We start from the raw sequence: 22,626 nt of genomic DNA on the forward strand, positions 1-22,626 counted from the left end.
AGCCAGTCCAGGTAGGGATCATTGGGGGGTTGCTGGTGGGTTCCTGCTGGAGGGAGAGGGGCAGCAAATACACAGGAGGTGGGAAGGTTTGTGCAGTCTGGTTCGGAGGTTGGAGCGGGCAGGAAATACACAGGGTGGGGAAGGGAGGAGGCCAGGGGGTGGAAACCTGCTGGGATCTGTTTAATGAGTGGCTTAGATTCCAGGAACAGACTGTAGTGGTGGTGTAATCGTCCCTCCCCTTCTGGGTCAGAGGGAGGCCGCACTGCCTCACTACATCCTAGGGATCACTGCTTAGACTCAGGGGAATTGGCAGTCCAGGTGAAAACCCCAGACAGGAGCAGAGCCACCCAGGAGTCTGTCAGCTCTGGGCCCTCAGGCAGGGCGTGACACTAACAATGCAAAGCTCCAGCGCTAAGGCAGGGCAGAGCGGTGAATAGTCTAGTGTTCTAGCTTTGGCAGACGATAGGTGAACATTGGCCTCCTGGCCTACAGTGGGGAGGCTGCCACCACAAGTGTGGGGAGGTAGGGGGACTCAGGCCCACCTGACTCCACCAGGTCCCAGCCCAGGGCCCTTACAGTTGTGGAGGGGTCCATCAGCGAGGATTCCACCTGCAACACAACACCAGTTTTGAAATACAAATCATAGGACTGGAAGGGACCTTAAGTGGTCATCTAGTTCAGTCCCTTGCACTCAAGGCAGGACTAAGTATTATCGAGACCATCCCTGAGAGGTGTTTGTCCAGCCTGCTCTTAAAAATCTCCAATGTTGAAGATTCCACAACCTCCCTGGGCAATTTGTTCCAGTGCTTAACCACCCTGAGGAGCAGTGGGTGCTGTCCAGGATTGTCTGCTTGGTGTCCCCCGCCGTTCCCAATGGATCCCCAATTTTGAACCTATGACCCCCACTCCTGGCCCTGTTATTCCTTAGTTGTTCCCCGTATTCTGTTGGGTCCCGGGTCCAGTGGCTCCTCCCACAAGGCTGGAATGCCCGGAATTGAGTAAGGCCTCATTACACAGACCTATGAGGTTTGGAGGTAGAAATGCCCCAATTTTGTGGAACAGGAAACAACCCACCTAGATGGGGCTGGGAAAATGGACCAGACTCCCAGTGCTGGAGCCTGACTCGACTCACCAGCGACTGCTGTGAGATATGAAGGGGGAACCCAACGGTGAGGCTTAGGGGAGGTGCCTCTCCCTTCAGATCCAGTTCTTCACAACGATGAGGGTGTTGGGCTTCCTACCGGGGAGCTCTCCCTGGACCCTGCTGGGGGCTCCATCTCCTGTATCAGTCTGTGGCTAGTCACTGGCGAGCCCTCATGGTCGAGGATGATCTTCCACAGGTTTTATTTTTCGTGGGTCCTTCGGTGATTGAGGAGTCCGATCCTTGAGCCACAGGCCCATTGGCAGACATTGCAGGTGGTGTTGGAAGACACGGTTGGGCCACGATTGCTGCGTGACCATCATCTTTCCTTTCTTTTCTGGCATCTTTCTGCAACCAGGGCAAGGCGATTGTCCTCCAATGTGGACGTTCCCTCTCTGACAAGTCTTCGCCAGTTATCCCTGTCCTCGGCTGCAGTCTCCTAGTGTGTGGTGTCAATGTCACGTTTCTTGCTCTTTGTCTTCAGGGTGTCTTTAAAGTGTTTCTTTTGGCCTCCCCGTTTCCTTTCTCCCTGGGTAAGTTGGGCGTAGAGCAGTTGGTCTGGTGAGCGTACATCGGCCATGCACACCCAGTGTCCGCTCCACCTCAGCTGGTGCTGGAGAATAGGGGCCTCAACACTGAAGATGTTGGCCTCTGTGAGGACACTGACATTAGTTCAGCGATCCTCCTGCGTTGTTGAAGATTTTCCTAAGGAAGTGCTGGTGCTGGCGTTCTGGGTTTTTCAGGCATTTTCTGTAGGTCACCCACATCTCCCAGCTGGAGAGGAGAGTTGGGATTAGCACCGTTTTATAAACTAAACGTCTAGTGTGTGTTCTGGTGATGTGATTGTTGAATGCCTGGCGAGACAGCCTGCCAAAGGCAAGGCTGGCACAGCGGATTCTGTGCTGAATCTCAACATCTGTGTCTGTCCTCTGTGAGAGATGGCTGCCAAGACAGGCAAAGTCTGTGGTTAGTAGCTGTGTGATGAATGTGGTGGGAGAGACAGGGGGCTCTCTTTGTCCCCTCACCCTGGTGTTTCCTGGATGCTCTGAGCAGGGTGGGGTGGGACTCTGTTGATGGGAAGCCATCCAGAGCTTCCTTTTGATTGGCTCCTCTCCCCCATAAATAGTGGGGCTGTGAGTGGGGCAGCAGGTACTGAGTGTTGGACTCTTGCTCTTTCAGGGGCCGGTGACCTTCGAGGACGTGGCTGTCTATTTCACCAGGGAAGAGGGGGCTCTGCTGGACCCCGCTCAGAGAGCTCTCTACAGAGCCGTCATGCAGGAGAACTACGAGAATGTGACCTCGCTGGGTAAGGATTCCCGTCTCCTCGGTTATTAGAAGAGGAAGTGACTAGTTAAGGTTCATGTCACCCCTACAATGCCACCTCTCCTCTGCCCTGTCTCAGCATCACCCCACATGCCAGTGACACACACACCAGCGCTCTGCCCTCCCCTGCTCCAGGACACTCGGGGAGAAGAGCACATGGATAGTTTAGCACAGTGGTCACCAACCGGTCGATCGCAATCTCTGGCAGTGCAGTGGGGCTGCCGCTAAGGCAGGTTCCCTGCCTGCCCCGGCCCCACGCTGCTCCTGGACGTGGCCAGTGTGGCCCAGGGGAGGATGGAGTAGGGAGGAGGGGTCTCCCTCTCTGCCCTGCTCCTGCCTGCAAGCACTGCCCCCACAGCTCCCATTGGCTGGGAACGGGGAGCTGTGGCCAATGGGAGCTGCGGGGGAGGTGCTTGCAGAGAGGGGCAGCGCGCGCAGCCATGTGCCCCCCATCCCTCCCCCACAGGGGCCGCCGGGGCACGTTACCCCCTTCCGGGAGCAGTATGGGGCCAGGGTAGGCAGAGGGCCTGCCTTAGCGGCAGTCAAGCTGCACCACCAACCGGGAGCCGCTGGAGGTAAATGCTGCCTGGCAGGAGGCCACATCCCAACCCCTCCCAGAGCCAGCCCCCCACACCCTCTCCTGCACCCCGAACCTCCTCATGCACCCCAGCCCTGAGCCCCCTCCCAGAGCCAGCACCCCGTACCCTCTCCTGCACTCCGAACCCCCTCCTGTACCCCAAGCCCCAGCCCTGATTCTCCTCCTGTAGCCAGCATCCCAACCGCCCTTCTGCACTCTAACCCTGAGCCCTCCCCCTGACCCAGCATCCCATACTCCCTCCTGCACCCCGAACCTCTTTTTGCACCCCAAGCCCCAGCCTTGAGCCCCCTCCCAGAGCCAGCACCCTGTACCCCTTCCTGCACCCCAACACTCTGCCCCATCCTGGAGCCCCCTCCTGCACCCAAACTCTCTCCGAGCTTGCACCCCTAAACCCTGTCCTGCAGTCCAACCCCCTGCCTCAGGCTCAGCCCAGAGCCCCCTCTGACACTGCAAACCCCTCGGCCCCAGCCCAGAGCCTGCATCCCCTCCCAAACCCCTGCCCCAGACTGGTGACAGTGAGTGCGTGAGGGTGGGGGAGAGCAAGCGACGGAGGGGGGGGGATGGAGTGGGCGGGGCTTTGGGGAAGGGGCAGGGCCTTGGGGGATCGGGCGGGGTAGATCCTGGGTTGCCCTTAAATTCAAAAAGTGAATTTGGGCGTAAAAAGGTTGGAGACCACTGGTTTAGCACAATGTCAGATATCTCCTGTTTGCTAAGGTACAACTAGGGTTTGGGTCCCGCATAATCAACAAAGACTTCCTACCCATGGACTTCACTCACACACTGATCCTACTCCACGCAAACAAGCTCCAACTTGCAAACTGATCCCACTCCCTTACCCTCACTGTGAGGATTTCTTCTGAGTTGTTGTCTTCACTTGCTCCTCACTGAGCCCTGGAGACCACTAGCGTGTATCCCACCAGCGTGCTGACAATCCTCAGGGCAAGAACTCCCCTTTGTGTGCCTTTACTGACACAGCCTACAACACTCAGCACTGACATGGGGCAGACTCGGTCCCTCAGGGGTCACCTGCACCTCTCTGCATACCACAGTCACAGCTCTGCCAGGCTGCTCCAATGAATCCCTCCACCATGCGATTACAGCTACAGCTGACTCAGGGCACACAGCTGGAGGGCATGCGGATAAATGCTGGTATTCTAGCCTGTAGAGCACAACGCAAAAATTGGCACGTCCTTAGTCCTTCCTCGTATCTGTTATAGGTGTTGTTTTAGTACTTCTTATCTATTACAGATTCAGAGATTTTTAAGCTCAGAAGGGATGATTTGGTCACCTAGTCTGATCTCCTGCATCACACAGACTGTAGAAATTCCTTCAGTTACTGCTGTACTGAGCTGAACACCTTGTGTTTGAAGACTTGAATAGATGGAGAATATCCCAGTTCCTGGGGTAGTTTGTTAATCTTTACACCACCCGTAGAGAACTATTCCCAGTGGCTCTTACCAGCTGCAGGGATGGGGATGGGAGCAGAGTTAAGGTGGCAATGCAGGGATGGCGTGTACATTTACTGTTCATTTTCTGGTTCGCAGAGGTTTAAGTTTAGCCACCGACCATACGGTGACAGGCAAGAGACAGCACTGGGCACCCTTAGCTCTGCAGTAAAGTAGTTTCTGGGCATTTAGTTTACTTCATCTTTGTAGTTGACTTTTTGCCACTATAACTGTTTCTACACTCGTCCTTTTGCAAGTATAGCTGTGTGTGTGTGGGGAGGGGGCATAGGCGCCAACTCCACGGGTGTTCCAGGGCTGGAGTACCCACAGAAAAAAAAAAGTGGGTGCTCAGCAGGCACCGGTGGCCTCACCGATCAGCAATAAGAAGAGTCCATCAAGGGGGTCTGCGTCTGCGTGAGGCTTTGAAAACAAGTTTCAGCAATGAGCCAAAGTAATGTGACGCTTATCTGGGTTGTTCCTTACCAAACTATCCCCTCCATTGCATTTTCTCCCCTTTAAACTCCACCCACCATGACAAATGAATAAAGGGCCTTTTTCCTCAATCCGTTTTGTTTTATTATGCACCCAAAACACACAGACAGCAAGGAAAAGTAAGATAACCTTGGGCATAAAGGCTGATAACATTGTGAGGAGAGAAACAAGGAAAGCTTGTTTGCAGATGCAGTGCAACAACCATCAAAGGTCTGGGAATCATAGGACTGGAAGGGACCCTGAGAGGTCACCTAGTCCAGTCCCCTGCACTCATGACAGGACTGAGTACTATCTAGACCATCCCTGACAGGTGTTTGTCTAACCTGCTCTTCAAACCTCCAATGATGGAGATTCTACAACCTCCCTGGGCAATTTATTCCAGTGCTTAACCACCCTGACAGTTGGAAAGTTTTTCCTAATGTCCAACCTAAACCGCCCTGGCTGTAATTTAAGCCCATTGCTTCTTGCCCTATCCTCAGAGGTTAAGAAAAACAATTGTTCTCCCTCCTCCTTGTAACAAACTTTTACGTACTTGAAAACTGTTATCGTGTCCCCTCTCAGTCTTCTTTTCTCCAGACTAAACAAACCAATTTTTTTCAATCTTCCCTCATAAGTCATGTTTTCTAGACCTTTAATTATTTTTGTTGCTCTTCTCTGGACTTTCTCCAGTTTGTCCACATCTTTCCTGAAATGTGGCGCCCAGAACTGGACACAATACTCCCGTTGAGGCCTAATCAGTGCGGAGTAGAGCAGAATTACTTCTCGTACCTTGCTTACAATATTCCTACTAATACATCCCAGAATGATTTTTGCCTTTTTTTTGTAACAGTGTTACACTATTGACTCATATTTAGCTTGTGGTCCACTATGACTGCCAGATCCCTTTCCACAGCGCTCTTTCCTAGGCAGTCATTTCCCATTTTGTATGTGTGCAACTGATTGTTCCTTCCTAAGTGGAGTACTTTGCATTTGTCCGTATTGAATTTCATCCTGTTTACTTCAGACCATTTCTCCAGTTTGCCCAGGTCATTTTGAATTATAATCCTATCCTCCAAAGCACTTGCAACCCCTCCCAGTTTGGTATCCTCCGCAAACTTTATAAGTGTACTTTCTATGCCATTATCTAAACCATTGATGAAGATATTAAACAGAACCAGACCCATAACTGATCCCTGGGGACCCCACTCATTGTGCCCTTCCAGCATGACTGTGAACCACTGAAACTACTCTCTGGGAACAGTTTTCCAACCAGTTTTGCACCCTCCTTACAATAGCTCCATCTAGGTTGTGTTCCACTAGTTTGTTTATGAGAAGGTCATGTGAGACAGTATTAAACGCCTTACTAAAATCAAGATGTACCACATCTACTGCTTCCCCCCTATCCACAAGACTTGTTACCCCTGTCAAAGAAAGCTATCAGGTTGTTTTGACACAATTTGTTCTAAACAAATCCATGCTGACTGTTACTTACCATCTTATTATCTTCTAGATGTTTGCAAATTGATTGCTTAATTATTTGCTCCATTATCTTTCTGGGTAAAGAAGTTAAGCTGACACAGTCTATAATTTCACCGGTTGTCCTTATTTCCTTTTTTATAGATTGGCACTGTATTTGCCCTTTTCCAGTCTTCTGGAATCTCTCCCATCTTCCATGATTTCTCAAAGATAATTGCTAATGGCTCAGATATCTCCCAGTCAGCTCCTTGAGTGTTCTAGGATGCATTTCATCAGGCCCTGGTGACTTGAAGACATCTAATTTATCTAAGTAATTTTTAACTTGTTCTATCCCTATTTTAGCCTCCTATGATCCTACCTCATTTTCGCTGGCATTCACTATGTTAGACGACCAATCACCACCAACCTTCTTGGTGAAATCCGAAACAACGAAGTCATTAAGCACCTCTGCCATTTCCACTTTTTCTGTTAGTTTTTCCCCCATCATGGATTAATGGGCCTACCTGTCCTTTGTCTTCCTCTTGCTTCTGATATATTTGTAGAATGTTTTCTTGTTACCCTTTATGTCTCTGGCTAGTTTGATCTCGTTTTGTGCCTTGGCCTTTCTAATTTTGTTCCTACATACTTGTGTTATTTGTTTATATTCATTTGACCTAGTTTCCACTTTTTTTAGGACTCTTTTTTTTTTTTTTTTTTTGATTTTCAGATAATTGAAAATTTCCTGGATTAAGCCAGGATGGTCTCTTGCCAGCCTTCCTATCGTTCCTACACAGAATGGGCACCTTCTGTTCCTTGTACCCTCCCCTAGTGTTGAGTGCAAGGGATAGCGAACTTCCCCCACTCCCGTCTCATAGACTGTTTGTGGGAGGAGTATTAAGAACTGGTCGATGCTGGCAGGCAGTTCTGCATAGGTTGCAGAGTGACTCTAGCATCCAACTGCCTTTCTTGAAGCTCAATCAGATGCCTCAACATGTCCGATTGATCCTTTATAATCCGCAGCATCTCATTCTGCATGGCACGTTCCTGTTCCCAGCATGCTCGCCTGTTAATGTCCAGTTTCTCAGAGAGTGTAATCCTCTATGCTCTGAACTCTGTCTCAGCTGTCCCGGAGGCATGCATTAATTTGATGAACATGTCCTCCCGAGTCTTCTTTTTCTGCCCTCTAATCTGGGAAAGTCTCTGTCCCGGTGTGGAGGATGCACTGCAGGACAAGGTTTCCACTGCAAGGTATGCAAAGCACAAGGGAAGCACTGACAGTGTCTACATTGTTTCTGGTGCAATGTTGGGTTGTTTTTTTTAAAGCATCCCCCAATATACACTTCACTGCAAGCCACAACGTATTCACAATGCCTAGTTATTGCAAGAGTCGGTTTGCTGCTCCAGCCGTGGTGAGTATGGCCATGAAGCATGGGCGCAGGTCTTGTGCTACTACTTCTGTAAAGACATCATCGGGAGCACAGCTGGGCTCTTGAGAAATACTCCCTTTCCCCTCGCAACCTGGACCATGTAAAGCTCCTCTTTCTTACAAAGGCGGCACCAAGTGGGGGAGGAGGCACACTCAGGAAGCCCTCCCCCCCCACCCTTTTTTTCAATGCTGCTTGCAATACACGGTGATCCTTTCCAACCACAGCCATGGTATATTAGGGAAAGCGTGGTTGTGGGACCTGGATTTCACCAAATGGGAGGTGGATTATTTGTTGAATTTTTTGCGGTTTAAGGACTAGCATGAAAACTTCCCCCAGGTGACCCTATGCGATATCAATCTCCTGAGGGGAACAGAGGCAGCCAGGGAGCAGATGCTGAAAGTATCTGGGTACAGACTTGGTCCTTATGCTCTGTGCTGCAATGATGCCGGCAGAGTTAATACGGGAGTGGCGCGGGAAAGTGTTCTACCCTGGTGCAAGAAATAAGGCAGCTCTTCCCAGAAACCTTCTGCAAAGGATTGCAGAGTTACCTCCATGAAAGCGCCCTAGAGATCTCCATGGAGGATTCCCAGGCCATCCCTGTGCACATAAACCATCTTTTTCTGAGAGCAATGTCTGCGTAACTGGTGTGGCCACCAGGAAGCAGATACCCACGACACCTCCTCTTTTCTTCACATTAAACATCAAATACAATAGCATGTAACCCCTTCCGTTTGATTGGAAATGTGTACTCACCAGAGGCGCCTCCCTGGCATCATGCTCGGCTGCTACCTTGTCCTGTGAAGGAATGGGCTCCAGAGTTAAAAACGGTGCTTGTCTCTTGGGGAGAATGGATCCACCGCTCGTCTGTCTCCCATTCTCCTCCTCATCAACAATGTCCTCATTGTTGCCCATTGTAGCCCAGGACTCCTGGGAGCTAATTAACTGGAAATTAAAATTCAAAAGTTCCTGGGGCTTTAATGGGAGCGGCTGCTTGTTGTGTACCTGGCTGACAGGCAGTGGAGTTGAAAATGCTCTCCAGAGTGGTCACAGCGCAGCACTGTGGGACACCTCCTGGAGGCCAATTCATTTGAATTACACAACGCAGTGTCTACACTATCCCCATGTCCACCCGTGGATGTTGAATCAAGTGCTGCGCCTCTCTTGGAGGTGGAGTACAGAAGTTGACTTTACAGGCAACTTAGGTCTGAGGAAGGGACTCGGTCGTATAGACACATACATTATTAGATCAAATTACCAGGGCTTCTGTCGACCTAAGTTTGTAGTGTAGACCAGGCCTAAGTGTCTCCTTGGGAAATCCTGTCCCTGTTCCACTGGACGCTCACAGTACTCACAGCTATACCAGTTTCCCAGTTACATTTCCAATCACCGCTCTGATTAACATCTATCTCTTAAGTGCTAGTGTGGACATAGGCTTTATTGGTAAAGCTTTTGTCAGTCAGGGTGTGAAAAAAACACACCAATGTAAGTTTCACCGACAAAAGCGCCGGTGTGGACAGTGCTATGTCGGCAGGAGACGCTCGTTGGGGTTTGAATGATGTCGATGGGAGAGCTATCTCCCGTTGGCATAGAGCGGCTAGATGGGAGACTTTCAAGTGATGCAGCTGAGTGGTGCAGCTGTGCCGCTATACAGTCTGTCGTGGACGGTGTTTGGTCCTGCTGTGAAGGCAGGGGACTGGACTCGATGACCTTTCAAGGTCCCTTCCAGTTCTATGAGATCGCTATAGCTCCATATTAAAAATAAAAAGTGTAGACTTAGTCTAAGGTGTGATTAGACTGAAAACGAATAAAGGTTTATTTAATAAAGTCTAGTGATTCAAGTGATAAGTAGAAGTATTGGGGAAAAATTGTTACACATCAAGTACAATCAGAGCCCTCTGTCTAGATCCTAGACGTACAGAACTGGAGCCTTTCGTATGTTCTACAGCAATGCTCACGCAAAGTCCTTCCAGCGTTTTACAGCCGGGCTGGGCTGTGATCTTCTGGAAGATGCAGGGTGTACCTGTGTACAGCCAAATATACTTCACATGCCATGAGCTGACCTCATAAACAGGATCCTGCCGTTTATTATTTTGTGTATATTTCCTCTCTTATATTGCTTTGCTGTGAGAACAGCCACTCCTGGCCAGCTAACACATTGTGTGCAGCACCTACCTCACTCTCAGCTGCACAGTGTTGAGTGCTGCTAGTCAATCACTCATGAATTACACCACAGGAGAACACCTGCAGATTCTCTAGTCCCAGACTTTCTTCCTGGCACTCTCCAGCACATTACTAAACAATAAAAGGTCGTATAAAGTCTGTCACTTCATCAGTGGGAAATGACATGCACCAGGCTTGTTATCCCAAGTGGAGTTTCTCACACACTTTAATCCAAACATGCTAGTTCTGTGAAACAATAAAATAACTTCATTAACTACAGAAAGAAAAGATTTTAGGTGACTACAAGTAATGAGACATAAAAGTCAGAATTGGTTACCAAAGAAATAAAAGATAAAATACTAACTTCTAACTTAAGCTAAAACAGATTCACAGTGAATGTCTTTCTCTCACTATATGCTGTGACAAACTGGGGTTCCTTTCAGCCGGGACCCTACCTCCCCAATTTCAGTTCTTCAGGAGTGGTTGTGATTAGCAGAGAGAAAAGGGGAGAGAGAGTCTCAAGCATTTTCCCCACCTCTTCTTCTTATTCAGTCATTTGTGCTAGAGACATCCTCATTTTTCAGCTGAGTCATGGTGACGGGCTGTCTGTTGTGGATCTGAGCATCAAGCCATCCCTGTGATGGAATGTAAATGTCTAGTTCACACCTTCCCCCTGCTGGAGAATGGCCATTTAACCAGGTGATAGCTTTGCTGTCTCTGAGGAACTGGTCTCTGGCTGTTCTGCAGAATTCTAGCATTTTTTCAGAAACACCATACAGTAAAATCTCATATGTTTACAGACACCGTGTTGCTACACATATTTTAACAAGACAGTAAAGTTCAACATATATTCAGTTTCCAAATTCTGCCTGACAAGGCAGACTTTGTACAAAATATATCATAATGTTGCAAAAGAGTGACTATACGATTACAGACTGTCACAGTGTCTGTGTGTGCTCCCAGCATATTTGTGAGTAATTCAATCCTTCATAAGCAGAGTGTTCTGCACCTTTCAGAACCTGGGGAGGAGGCCCTGGGATTTCAAGGGTTTACTAAGCACCGAGGTAATTTTGTCATTATTTTTTATTACGAAGTCTTAGGAATTCACCTGCTCTCATTTGTTTTCTTTCATCTGAGCAGTTTCCAAACCTGATGTGATCTCCCAGCTGGATACAAGGGGAAGAGCCATGGGTCCCAGACCTCCAGGGTTCAGGGGAAAGAGAGATCCTGAGACGTCCCTGCACAGGTGAGGAAACATTAAACTAACTCCGAATCGGTAAGTGCCTGATGGAAAAATCTGGGATACCCTACAATGACCTTGGGAGCTCTCTGAGTTCAGGAGGATAGTCCCCAGCAGGTGTTGTATCCTCAGGGTATATATATAGCTTATGGCTTCCTACAGATCCTAACTGACACATGTCAGTAGCTTCCCACCTTCCCACTGATTCTTTGGATTTGATAGGAAGGCAGAATTGATCCCCTCCTCTCTCCCCTTTTGGGGAAGAGTTAGGGGAATTCACTTCCTGGTTTTTGACAACTCTCCAGCACTTCTTTTGGTTTGCCCTTCCCTTTTCCATCCCTGTTTGAGGTTTCTCTCTCTGTTCCAGCAGGTGAGGCGACGGTGAGTGAGAATGAGAAGCAGAAGTCTCAGCAGAAAGATGCTGTGCAAGTTGCACCACACGGAATATTATCAAAAATAACGAAAGGGAACATGTCCAGGAATCATGAGCAGGGAAAATCCGTGAGATTCAGCACACGCCAGAGAGAGAGCAGGGAGACCAGCCAGGAGAGAAATTTAATAAAATTATTTCCTGTCAGGGAACTCACAGGGACCTCAAAGAAACCACAACCCAACAGAGAATCCTGATGGGAAGGAGTTAAAAAAAATACACCGTGTGTGGGAAAAACTTCAGTGATGGCTCAGCCCTTATTAAACATCAGAGAATTCACGCAGCTGCGAAACCCATTGAATGGTGTGAGCGTGGGAAAAGCTTCACGGAGAGCTCAGAACTTACTGCACATCAGAGAATCCACACACGGGAGAGGCCCTATGAATGCAGTGAGTGCAGGAAAACCTTCACTCAGTGCTCACACCTCATTAGACATCAGAGAATTCACAAGGGAGAGAGACCTTATAAATGCTCTGAGTGTAGGAAAACCTTCACTTCCAGCTCAAGCCTTATTAAACATCAGAGAATCCACACAGGGGAGTGGCCCTATGAATGCAGTGAGTGCAGGAAAACCATCACTCGCAGCTCATACCTCACTAGTCATCAGTGTATCCATACAGGAGAGGCTCTATAAATGCTGTGAGTGTGGGAAAAGCTTCACTGAGAACTCAAACCTTGCTTGACATCAGAGAATCCACACACGTGAGAAACCCTATGAATGCAGTGAGTGTGGGAAAAGCTCCACTTGGAGCTCAGCCCTTAACTATCATCAGAGGCTCTCCAAGGGAGCTAAACACCATGAAAACCTCTAGGGCCATCCCAACATTTGTTCTTTCATACTTTTGCTAATTCCCACGTAGTAACCTTTAAAGCTGTTTGAACCAGTTGCATCAGTGTTATCCCTCAGCTTGTCCCAGCGAGTTGCCCATTTTTGTCTTTTGCAGCTCTCCCTTTTCTGGGGTGGACACGATTGTCCTTTCTATCCACTCCATCATTGTCCCATGAGTAATGGGAGTTTGTCTCTCCTTCCACGAAACAAGGAGCATCACATTTATACTGTTCCTCTTATTGCACAGTTATTTTTAGAGTCGCCAATGATAGATTGTATCATTCTCAGTTGTTCGCACATTGCTCTGGAGTGTGCTCAACAGCATTTTTGGACCTTTTTTTTCCATTTATGATGTATTTAAATACAATGAAGAGAAGCAGGGGCAGGAAAAAATTGTCATTTCAGCCTCTGTGACACTGGAAGGAGATGGGGTGACTCAACGGTTTCTTCCTTCCCCATCACCCCAGAACTGTTTCCTCCTGTCTGAGCCAGGCAGAGTTTATCTTCTTCACATTCTGTCCCTCCACCTCTCAGAGTGTCATGTGGTGCAGTGTTCTCAGCTGTCTGTGCTTGGAGATGACACTTTGACTTGTTTAATCCTATACCAGAGTCACTATGACTGGAGACGAAAGGGTCGAAGACCTGCAAGGGGAATTCAGATGGATCCCAAATGCAGTGTGATGATTTTTGGTGTTTGAATTCCAGTTTCCATCTATTGGCAAAGCCACTTGGGGTGTTATTTTGGTAAAACATTTGTAACTAATGCAATTCAATAATGAGACCGTGGTGAGTGAAGCAGGTTTGAATGGATCAGAGGAGGATGTGATGAGAGAATCTATCGTCCTAATTCTGATTCATCAGATGTAACCTGCTCTGGAATTTCACTTGACTCTTTCATTTTCATGTAGTCTATTTCTTTGTGAGGTGGGTGTGGCACTATGCCCCATATTCTTCATAGAAATATTGTTATAATTATAGCATATCTAAGATGTATTTTATGCAAGGTGGGTCATGGGAGGTATTATTGGAAAGGTTGTGATTAATTGAATGTGATTATCCTATGTATGCATGTATCCTTTTTGTATCTAAAGTTAGGAATATTGACTACACATCTGTACTACAAAAGTGTTTGCACCTTGGGAACGCCCACCAGACAGAATGCAATCAGCCTGGATCGGCCTTTAGGGAGAACAATTGGTCTTTGAAGATGCTAATCTCCCACCTTTCTGAGAAGCTTTTCTGGGATGCCACAAACAACCTCCGACTCATGGCTGCTTTGACACTGCAGGGTCATGTGATCACGTCACCTGGTACTGGACTCCATGATAGAATACCAGTATTTTTTCCACTGGGGGTGGGAAACCACACTCAAAAATAAAGGGTTCCCACCCTATGTAAAACCTATTTAAGGCTGGGGAGTGGCTTAATCAGTGTTCATTCTTCACTGAATCCCCGCCCAGGGTGACTGTTGGAAACATCTAAAAAACAAAGACCCAGGGGGCAGGGGGGAGAAGGCCTGAGCCCAGGCTGGGAAGGTGTCTGGCCTGTGAAAGAAATACCTGGAGTTTTAAGCTGCAAGCAAGAGCAGTTTGTTTTCAAGAAACTCTGCAACCTGCTTAAAACAACATTTAGAGTGAGAAATTACCACTTGTAGCCAGTTTCTTTAGTGTATTAATCTTAGTTTGCGTGTTTGTTTTATTTGCTCAGTAAGCTAATTTGATCTGTTTGCTAACCCTTATAATCACTTAAAATCTATCTTTTGTAGTTAATGAACTTGTTTTGTTTTCTCTAAACCCAGTTTGTGGAATTCATAACTGGGGGCAAAAAGCTGTGCATATCTCCCTCCACACTGAGGGGGAGGGATCAAATTTCAATAGCTTACACTGGACAGTGCAAGACAATACGATTTTGGGTTTGCACTCCAGAGAGGGGTGTGCACTTGAGTTCCTTAGCTGAAGCCTTCCCGTGCAGTGCTGATTTCAGTGTCTTTCTGCAGCTGGGTGTGCCCCTACCTGTGTGTGCTGGAGGAGGCTTGAGGGCCTGGCTCAGCAGGACAGTGTAAGGGAGCCCAGGCTGGTGGAAAAGGCGGGCTCAGTGGTATCCCACTATAGCAGGTGGCAACTCAGAGTGTGGGGCAGCCCGTCACAGTGGGTTTCTCTCTTTCCTAAAGGCTGTTTGGTCGCCCAATTGGATATTAATTTAGTTTGACAGCATGTAACTCAGATTTATTGGCGACTTCGAGACATTTTGCTAAAGTCATTGTTTCTTGCTTTAGCTTTGCTTTCCCCCCCATCCCTCCACGATGGAGTGGAGAAAGTTCAAGTGCAGTTCTATCAACAGGAGAGAACTCTCCAATTTACTGGCCATGCTAACAAAGAAAGAGTAGTGATTAAAATCTCCACTGGGAAATGGTGAACAACAGCAGAACCCCAACTAACTGGAGGAAGTGCAGATGTTCACCGTGGAGTTCAATTGTTTAAGTCCATATTCTCTCAATGGTCTGAGGAGGGAATTCCACCCGAAGTGATTATGAACTAGGCAAAATGCCCATGTATTTGGTTCCCAAAGCATGTGTAACCCAGGCCCTACAGAAGATCTTCTCTAGCTAATCCTTTGGTATGGGAAGTGCTGCCCTTTATGATGCAGACGTTGAGGAAATAGAAGTGTTTTTTTGTTTTGTTGAATTTATCCTTTGTAGGCGCTACAAATGCATATAAAATGAAATCAGTGTTGAAAATGAAATAGTTTAAGAAAAATAGCTATTTTTTAATAGAAACTCCAGCTCTGGTAACTAAGAGAGATTCTGATCTGGGCTGTATCCAGTTCCTAGCCTGGACCTGTGCCACCAAATTAAAGAAAAACTGGGCACGTTTCAGGAAGCCGTTCCTCACTTACATACTGAGATTTTGAGTGGTTTGGTAAAGGGTTCTACTTCAGAGAAATGTAAATGTACCCTGGCCAAGGCCAAGGATTTGGAAAGAAGGAGGGTAGAAATAGTACACACCCACTTCTTAGTTTTCACCCCAGTAAAGGAAGCTTAAGGTGACCAATGGCCCAAGGAAAACAAAACAAAAACCAAGACAACTTTCAATTTTCCAATATAATTCAGGTGATCACATAATTAGTCTCTTACTCTTTAACCCATAACTTCACCTTTAATTTCCTTTTCAGTGGTGTAGCCCATAGGGCTGGCCTGCTGGCTTGCTTTATGATATCCTGCCTTTATTTATCAGTTTGCTGTTTGTTTTATTATATTTGGCTTATAATTTTTTATTGGATTATTCTATTATGTTTGGCTGTAATGCAAGGATCCTACAGGCCTGTATGATTAGCTTAAGTAAACTAGCATAAGTTTGGCTTGTGACCTTTGGCATAGATAAATGGTCTTGTAGTTACCCTTTTGGATTTTGGGGAACTAAACATGTCTACCTAAGACATTTGGGACTTAGCAGTAACCACAAAGTACACCACAAGAACATGGACGTAATGACCAGAAACTGGTTTGTGCAACAGGTTTCCAGAACGAGCTCGTTGGCATTAATAGGTATGACTGTGCTAGTGTCACGTTATTGATTTGAACTGGGACCATATAGAACATGGTTGCAACCAAAGTCCGGTAGTGGCACCAAATCTTGTATAAAGGGGGTCAGATGAGGTGTCTAAGACAAGGTTATGGTTTGCTGGTTATGATTATGCTGTCTATATGTGTGTATCAGTCTTGTAGTTGAAGTTATGAATATTGGCTCTATACTGTCTGTATTTCAAACTTATACTATTGCTTCTGGGAGACATCCCAAACAAGTTGGTGTTAGCTCTGTCTAGCCTGCTTGATGGCCCATTAAGGACCATCAGCTACAACTGACCCATTGAGAGAAGGCAGAAAGGCCTTGTAACTCAGCAAAGTATGCAGGAACTTGCCCATGTGACCCCCCACTCCATTTTGCTGTAATTTTCCACAGTAAGAACAAAGGGGTGTTCTTACACCTGGAAAAGACTATATAAGGCTGATGCCTCATCTCCATCTTGTCTTCAATCCTGCTTCTTACCTCTGGAGGAACTTTGCTACAAATGGAAGCTCTGAACAAAGGACTGAATGACCCATCCTAGCTGGGGATGTTCTCCAGAGACTTGATTTGAACTTGCAGTTTATTCTATCACTGTTACAAGCCTGAACCAAGACTTTGCTGTCTCTGTATTTAATTGATTCCATTTAACCAATTCTAGTTCTCATCTACATCTTTTTCTTTTTATGAATAAACCTTTAGATTTTAGATTCTAAAGGATTGGCAACAGCGTGATTTGTGGGTAAGATCTGATTTGTATATTGACCTGAGGCTTGGTCCTTTGGGATTGAGAGAACCTTTTTTCTTTTACTGGGGTGTTGGTTTTCATAACCATTTGTCCCCATAACGAGTGGCACTGGTGGTGATACTGGAAAACTGGAGTGTCTAAGGGAATTGCTTGTCTGACTTGTGGTTAGCCAGTGGGGTGAGACCAAAGTCCTCTTTGTCTGGCTGATTTGGTTTGCCTTAGGGCTGGTCTACACTAGGGGGGGATAGATCCAAGATACGCAACTTCAGCTATGCGAATAGCGTAGCTGAAGTCTAAGTATCTTGGATTGAATTACCTGGGGTCCAGATGGCATGGGATCGATGGCCGCGGCTCCCCCGTCGACTGCGCTACCACCGCTCGCTCTGGTGGAGTTCCGGAGTAGACGGTGAGCGCTTTCGGGGATCAATATATCGCGTCTTAACGAGACGCGATATATCGATCCCAGATAAATTGATTGCTACCCGCTGATACGGCGGGTAGTGAAGACGTACCCTTAGAGGTGGAAAACCCCAGCCTTGGGCTGTAACTGCCCTGTTTTAAGCAATTTGTCCTGAATTGACACTCTCAGTTGGGTCCCGCCAGAACCAGCATTGTTACAGCTAGCCTATAGGATAAGTGCACCCCAATATTATGTGGGCGAGGACATTAGATTTAGGCATGGAAGATTGGGCACTGGCATGAATATTCAGGAGAGTGCTCAGACCCAAACCACCATGCGGAAGCAGCTCTCGCTGGCTTTTTCCAGCTCTTGGCTTTTTCATCTTCTTTATTTTTTAAGGGCTTGTCTCCACTTACTGGTGGATCGACGCTGCGGCGATTGATCCACCGGGGTCGATTTAGCGGGTGTTCACTAGACCCGCTAAATCGACCACCAATCGCTCTCCTGTGGACTCCGGTACTGCACTGGAATGAGAAGCATAAAGTAAGTCAACAGGAGAGTTTCTCCCGTCAAACCAGCATGGTGTAGACACCTCAATAAGTCGACCCAAGGTACGTTGACTCCAGTTACATTATTCACATAGCTGGAATCACATAACTTTAAACTAGGTTCACCGGGGGAAGGAGACCAAAGGAGACCAAAGCCCTGAGGTAAGTGGGGAAATGGAATACCGGGAGGAAGCACGAGCAGGAGAGTGCAAGAGGGGAGGACTCCTGTCGCAGACTGAGAAAGCGGGATAATCAGCAAGTTATCTTAAGTGCCTATACACAAATGAAAGAAGCATGGGAAACAAGCAGGGAGAAAAAACGGTTACTTACCTTCTGTAACTGTTCTTCGAGATATGTTGTTCACGTCCATTACACATTAGGTGTGCGTGCGCCGCGTACACGGACGTCGGAAACTTTTTCCCTCAGCGGCTCCCATCGGGCCGGCAGGGCTCCCCCCTCCCGCCAGAGCGACGCCCCGCTCTAGGGTATATATATCCCTGCAGGCCCAACCCTCCCTTGGTTCCTTCTTGCCGGTGACTCCGACAGAGGGGAAGGAGGGTGGGGAGTGTAATGGACGTGAACAACACATCTCGAAGAACAACAGTTACAGAAGGTAAGTAACCGTTTTTTCTTCTTCGAGTGATTGTTCACGTCCATTACACATTAGGTGACTCACAAGCTTACCATTGGAGGAGGGTAGGAGTCAAGGAACAATCGATTGAAGCACAGCCCTGCTGACTACCACGTCCTCCCTGGTCTGATGATGGATCGCGTAGTGGGCTGTGAACGTATGCACCGACGACCAGGTGGCCGCTTTACAGATTTCCTGGAGTGGAACCTGCACCAAGAAAGCCGCCGAGGACGCTTGGGCCCTAGTCGAGTGAGCCCGGATCTCCGGGGCTGGTACATTGGCGAGCTCATAGCACGTGCGTATGCAAAGCACAATCCATGATGACAAGCATTGCGTCGAGATAGGCAGGCCTCTCATTCGCTCCACAATGGCAATAAACAGTTGAGTTGATTTGCAGAATGGCCTGGTCCACTCTAGATAAAATGCTAGGGCCCTACGGACATCGAGGGTATGCAGGCTGCGGTGGCTTGGGTCCGTATGGGGCTTAGTGAAGAACAAATGTCTTGGCCCATGTGAAAATGCGTGACCACCTTTGGAAGGAATTTAGGGTGTGGCCTCAGTTGCACCTTATCCTTATGAAAAACTGTATAAGGAGGTTCCGAAGTGAGGGCTCTCAATTCCGATACCCTCCTGGCCGATGTGATGGCCACGAGAAATGCTACCTTCCACGAAAGGTGCATGAGGGAGCAAGAGGCTAGGGGTTCAAAGGGGGGCCCTATGAGCTTAGTTAGGACCAGGTTGAGATTCCACACAGGGACCGGCGGGCGCGAATAGGGAAACACCCTTTCCAGTCCCTTGAGGAATCGGGCTACTGTGGGGTTGGAGAACACTGAAACTCCCAATTCCCCAGGATGGAATGCCGATATGGCAGCCAGATGCACTTTAATTGAGGCGGGGGCAAGCCCTTAACGTTTGAGGTCCAGCAAGTAGTCCAGAATTGATGGGACTGAGGCCCGCAGAGGCTGTATGTGATGAGGCTCACACCAGTGGGAGAACCTCCTCCATTTGGCAAGGTAGGTCGCTCTTGTGGAGGGCTTCCTACTACCAAGGAGAATTCGCTGGACCTGGTGAGAGCACCTTTGCTCCGTATCATTTAGCCAGAGAGATACCACGCCGTGAGATGTAGCGACGGTAGGTTCAGGTGGAGTAGGCGACCCCGGTCCTGTGTGATGAGGTCGCGATGGAGGGGGAGGGCAATCGGGGCGGATATGGACAATTCCAGCAGGGTCGTGAACCAATGCTGGTGTGGCCACGCCGGGGCGATGAGGATGACTGCCGCCTTGTCCCTGCGGGTCTTGAGGAGGACCTTGTGGATGAGTGGGAATGGAGGGAAGGCATACCTCAGGCTCCCGCCCCACGGGATCGTGAAGGCATCTGCCAACGAGCCCGGGCTGAGGTTCTGATAAGAACAAAACTGAGGGCATTGGCTGTTGTCCTTGGTGGCGAAGAGATCCAGCAGGGGAAACCCCCACCTCTGGAAAATTGAATGCAGGACGTCCCGTTTCAACGCCCATTCGTGCATGTGGTAGGACCGGCTGAGGCGGTCTGCTAACCCGTTTTGGACCCCTGGGAGATATATTGCGATAAGGTGGACTGAATGGGCTATACAGAAGTCCCATAGGCGGAGCGCCTTGTGACAGAGGAAAGAGGATCGGGACCCGCCCTGCTTGTTTATGTAGAACATGGCGGTAGTGTTGTCCGTCAGAACTGACATGCTGTGGCCTTCTATGGTGGCGTGGAAGATCTGACAGGTGAGGCGAACCGCCCTTAGCTCCTTCAGATTGATGTGAAGCAACCTTTCTTCCCTGGACCACAAGTCCTGGGTCCGCAGGTCCCCCAGGTGCTCCCCCCAACCCAGGTCCGATGCATCTGTTACTAATGTCAGAGTGGGTTGTGGGGCAGCAAAGGGGACCCCCTCGCAAACCTGCTGCTGATCGAGCCACCAGCGGAGGGAGTTCAACACCCGAGCCGGGATTGTCACCACTAGGTCTAAAGGGTCTCTGTTGGGGCGATACGTTTGGGTTAGCCACAACTGCAATGGCCTGAGTCTTAGGCGGGCATGTCTGACTACATGTGTGCAGGCCACCATGTGCCCCAAGAGTTGCATGCAGCACCTGGCCATAGTCGTGGGAAATTGTTGGACGGAGCCTACGACCCTTTGAATGGCCAAGAACCGTGACACTGGAAGGCTTGCCCGCGCTGCCACCGAGTCCAGAACTGCTCCTATGAAGTCCAGTCTCTGCGTGGGGATCAGTGAGGACTTGGGCACATTGACCAGTAGGCCGAGCTTGCAGAACACCTGTAGAGCCAGCGTCACGTGGGAGTGGACCTCGGCCTCCGACCTGCCCACGAGGAGCCAGTCGTCCAAGTACGGGTACACGCGCATCCTTCTCTTCTGAAGAAAAGCTGCCACCACGGACATGCATTTTGTGAACACTCGTGGGGCCGTTGCCAGGCCGAAGGGCAGGCCGTAAATTGAAAATGGCGCTGGTTGATGGTGAAGCGCAGGAACTGCCGGTGGGCAGAGCGGATGGCGATGTGAAAATACGCATCTTTCATATTGAGGGCAGCGTACCAATCCCCCGGATCCAGGGATGGGATAATAGCTCCAAGGGAGACCATACGGAAAAGTGTTTTGACCAGAAATTTGTTTAGTCCGCGTAGGTCCAAAATGGGACAGAGGCCCCCTTTTGCTTTGGGCATCAGGAAATACCTGGAGTAGAATCCTTTCCCCCTTAGGTCCGGGGGGACCTCTTCCACTGCTCCTACAATGAGGATGGTCTGCACCTCCTGCATGAGGAGTTGCTCGTGAGAGGGGTCCCTGAAGAGGGACGGGGCGAGGAGAACTGAAGGGTATAGCCTGCCTCCACCGTGCACAGGACCCAGCGGTCCGATGTTATATGTGACCAAGCACGGTAAAAACGGGACAGGCGGTCCCTGAAACATAGAGGTGGATCCGGAATAGAGTGTGGTACGCTGTCCTCGATCGCAGCTTCAAAACCCTGGTTTATTTCCTGGCTGCGGCTTGCCTTGGCCATGATTTTGGCCCTGGTTAGGCGTATTGTTACATCTCCGCCTGTTATCCCTGCCACGTCTGCAGTACGGTTCTTGTCGAGGACGAGGGTGGTACTGCCTCTGTGGTGGTTGGGGCTTGAAGGGTTTCCTCTGTGTCACTGGGGTATGCATTCCCAACGACTTGAGGGTCGCTCCAGAGTCTTTGAGGCTATGTAGTCTGGCATCCGTCTGGTCCGCAAACAAGCCTGACCCCTCGAACGGAAGGTCTTGGAGGGTGTTTTGCACCCTGGTGGAAGGCCGGAAGCCTGTAACCATGCCAAGCATCTCATTACTACCCCTGACGCAATTGTCCTCGCAGCTGCGTCCGCAGAGTCAAGGAAGGCCTGTAGGGAGGTTTTGGCTACCGCCTTCCCTTCATCCACTAGAGCCGTAAAGTCGGGTTGTGAGTCCTGAGGCAGGGATTCCTTAAACTTGGAGACTGATGCCCAAGAATTAAAGTTGTGTCTGTTCAGAATCGCTTGCTGATTATCGATCCTCAACTGGAGGCCCCCAGACAAGTAGACCTTTCTCCCAAATAAGTCCAAGCGTTTCGCCTCCTTGGCCTTGGGGGCCGGGGCTTGCTGGCCATGACGCTCTCGTTCGTTGACTGCAGAGACGACCAGCGAACAGGGAGTTGGGTGAGAGAAGAGGAAGTCAAACCCTTTAGATGGGGCGAAGTAGTTCCTCTCCACGCCTTTCGCAGTTGGTGCACTGGAGGCTGGTGTTTGCCATACTGTTTTGTAGTTGGACTGGACTGTTTTTATGATCGGGAGCGCGATCCTGGAGGGGCCCTCTGGGCTTAAGATGTTGACCATGGGGTCCTCCTGCTCTACCGTCTCCTCCGCCTGCAAGCCCAGATTGAGGGCTACACGGCGGAGCAGGTCCTGGTGCGCCCGATGATCAATCGGAGGGCCAGACACTGTTGTGCCCGCCACAGTTTCGTCTGGTGAGGAGGAAGAGGTCAGGGCCTTTTGCACATCTTCGTCTTCCTGCAACTCCTCACCGATTGGGCGCTCCTCAGGGGCCCGTCCCATGACGTGGGTCTGAGACGATACTGGGCTCGGTGCCGAGTCTGCTCCATCTTGCTCTGGTGGTCTGGAGACCGTGGCCTCCTTGTGAGAGGGCGGGCGCCACTGCGGAGAACGGGACCGGTGTCCCGAGGG

General features: G+C 49.1%; 1 protein-coding gene and 1 long non-coding RNA gene across 3 annotated transcripts in view; one reads left to right on the top strand and one right to left on the bottom strand.

Moving 5' to 3' along the window:
* Positions 1-22,626, bottom strand: part of LOC117869996 (zinc finger protein 239-like) — a 1,162,621-nt gene that overhangs the window by 509,575 nt on the left and 630,420 nt on the right. The window lies entirely within an intron of this gene.
* LOC117870089 lies at positions 7,191-11,916 on the top strand. The gene is made up of 3 exons (XR_004643917.1): positions 7,191-7,681; positions 11,161-11,266; positions 11,631-11,916. It is a non-coding gene; the product is annotated as an uncharacterized LOC117870089 (long non-coding RNA).

The sequence above is a fragment of the Trachemys scripta genome, chromosome 25, assembly GCF_013100865.1.
Source record: "Trachemys scripta elegans isolate TJP31775 chromosome 25, CAS_Tse_1.0, whole genome shotgun sequence".
In the NCBI taxonomy this organism is placed as follows: domain Eukaryota; kingdom Metazoa; phylum Chordata; order Testudines; family Emydidae; genus Trachemys; species Trachemys scripta.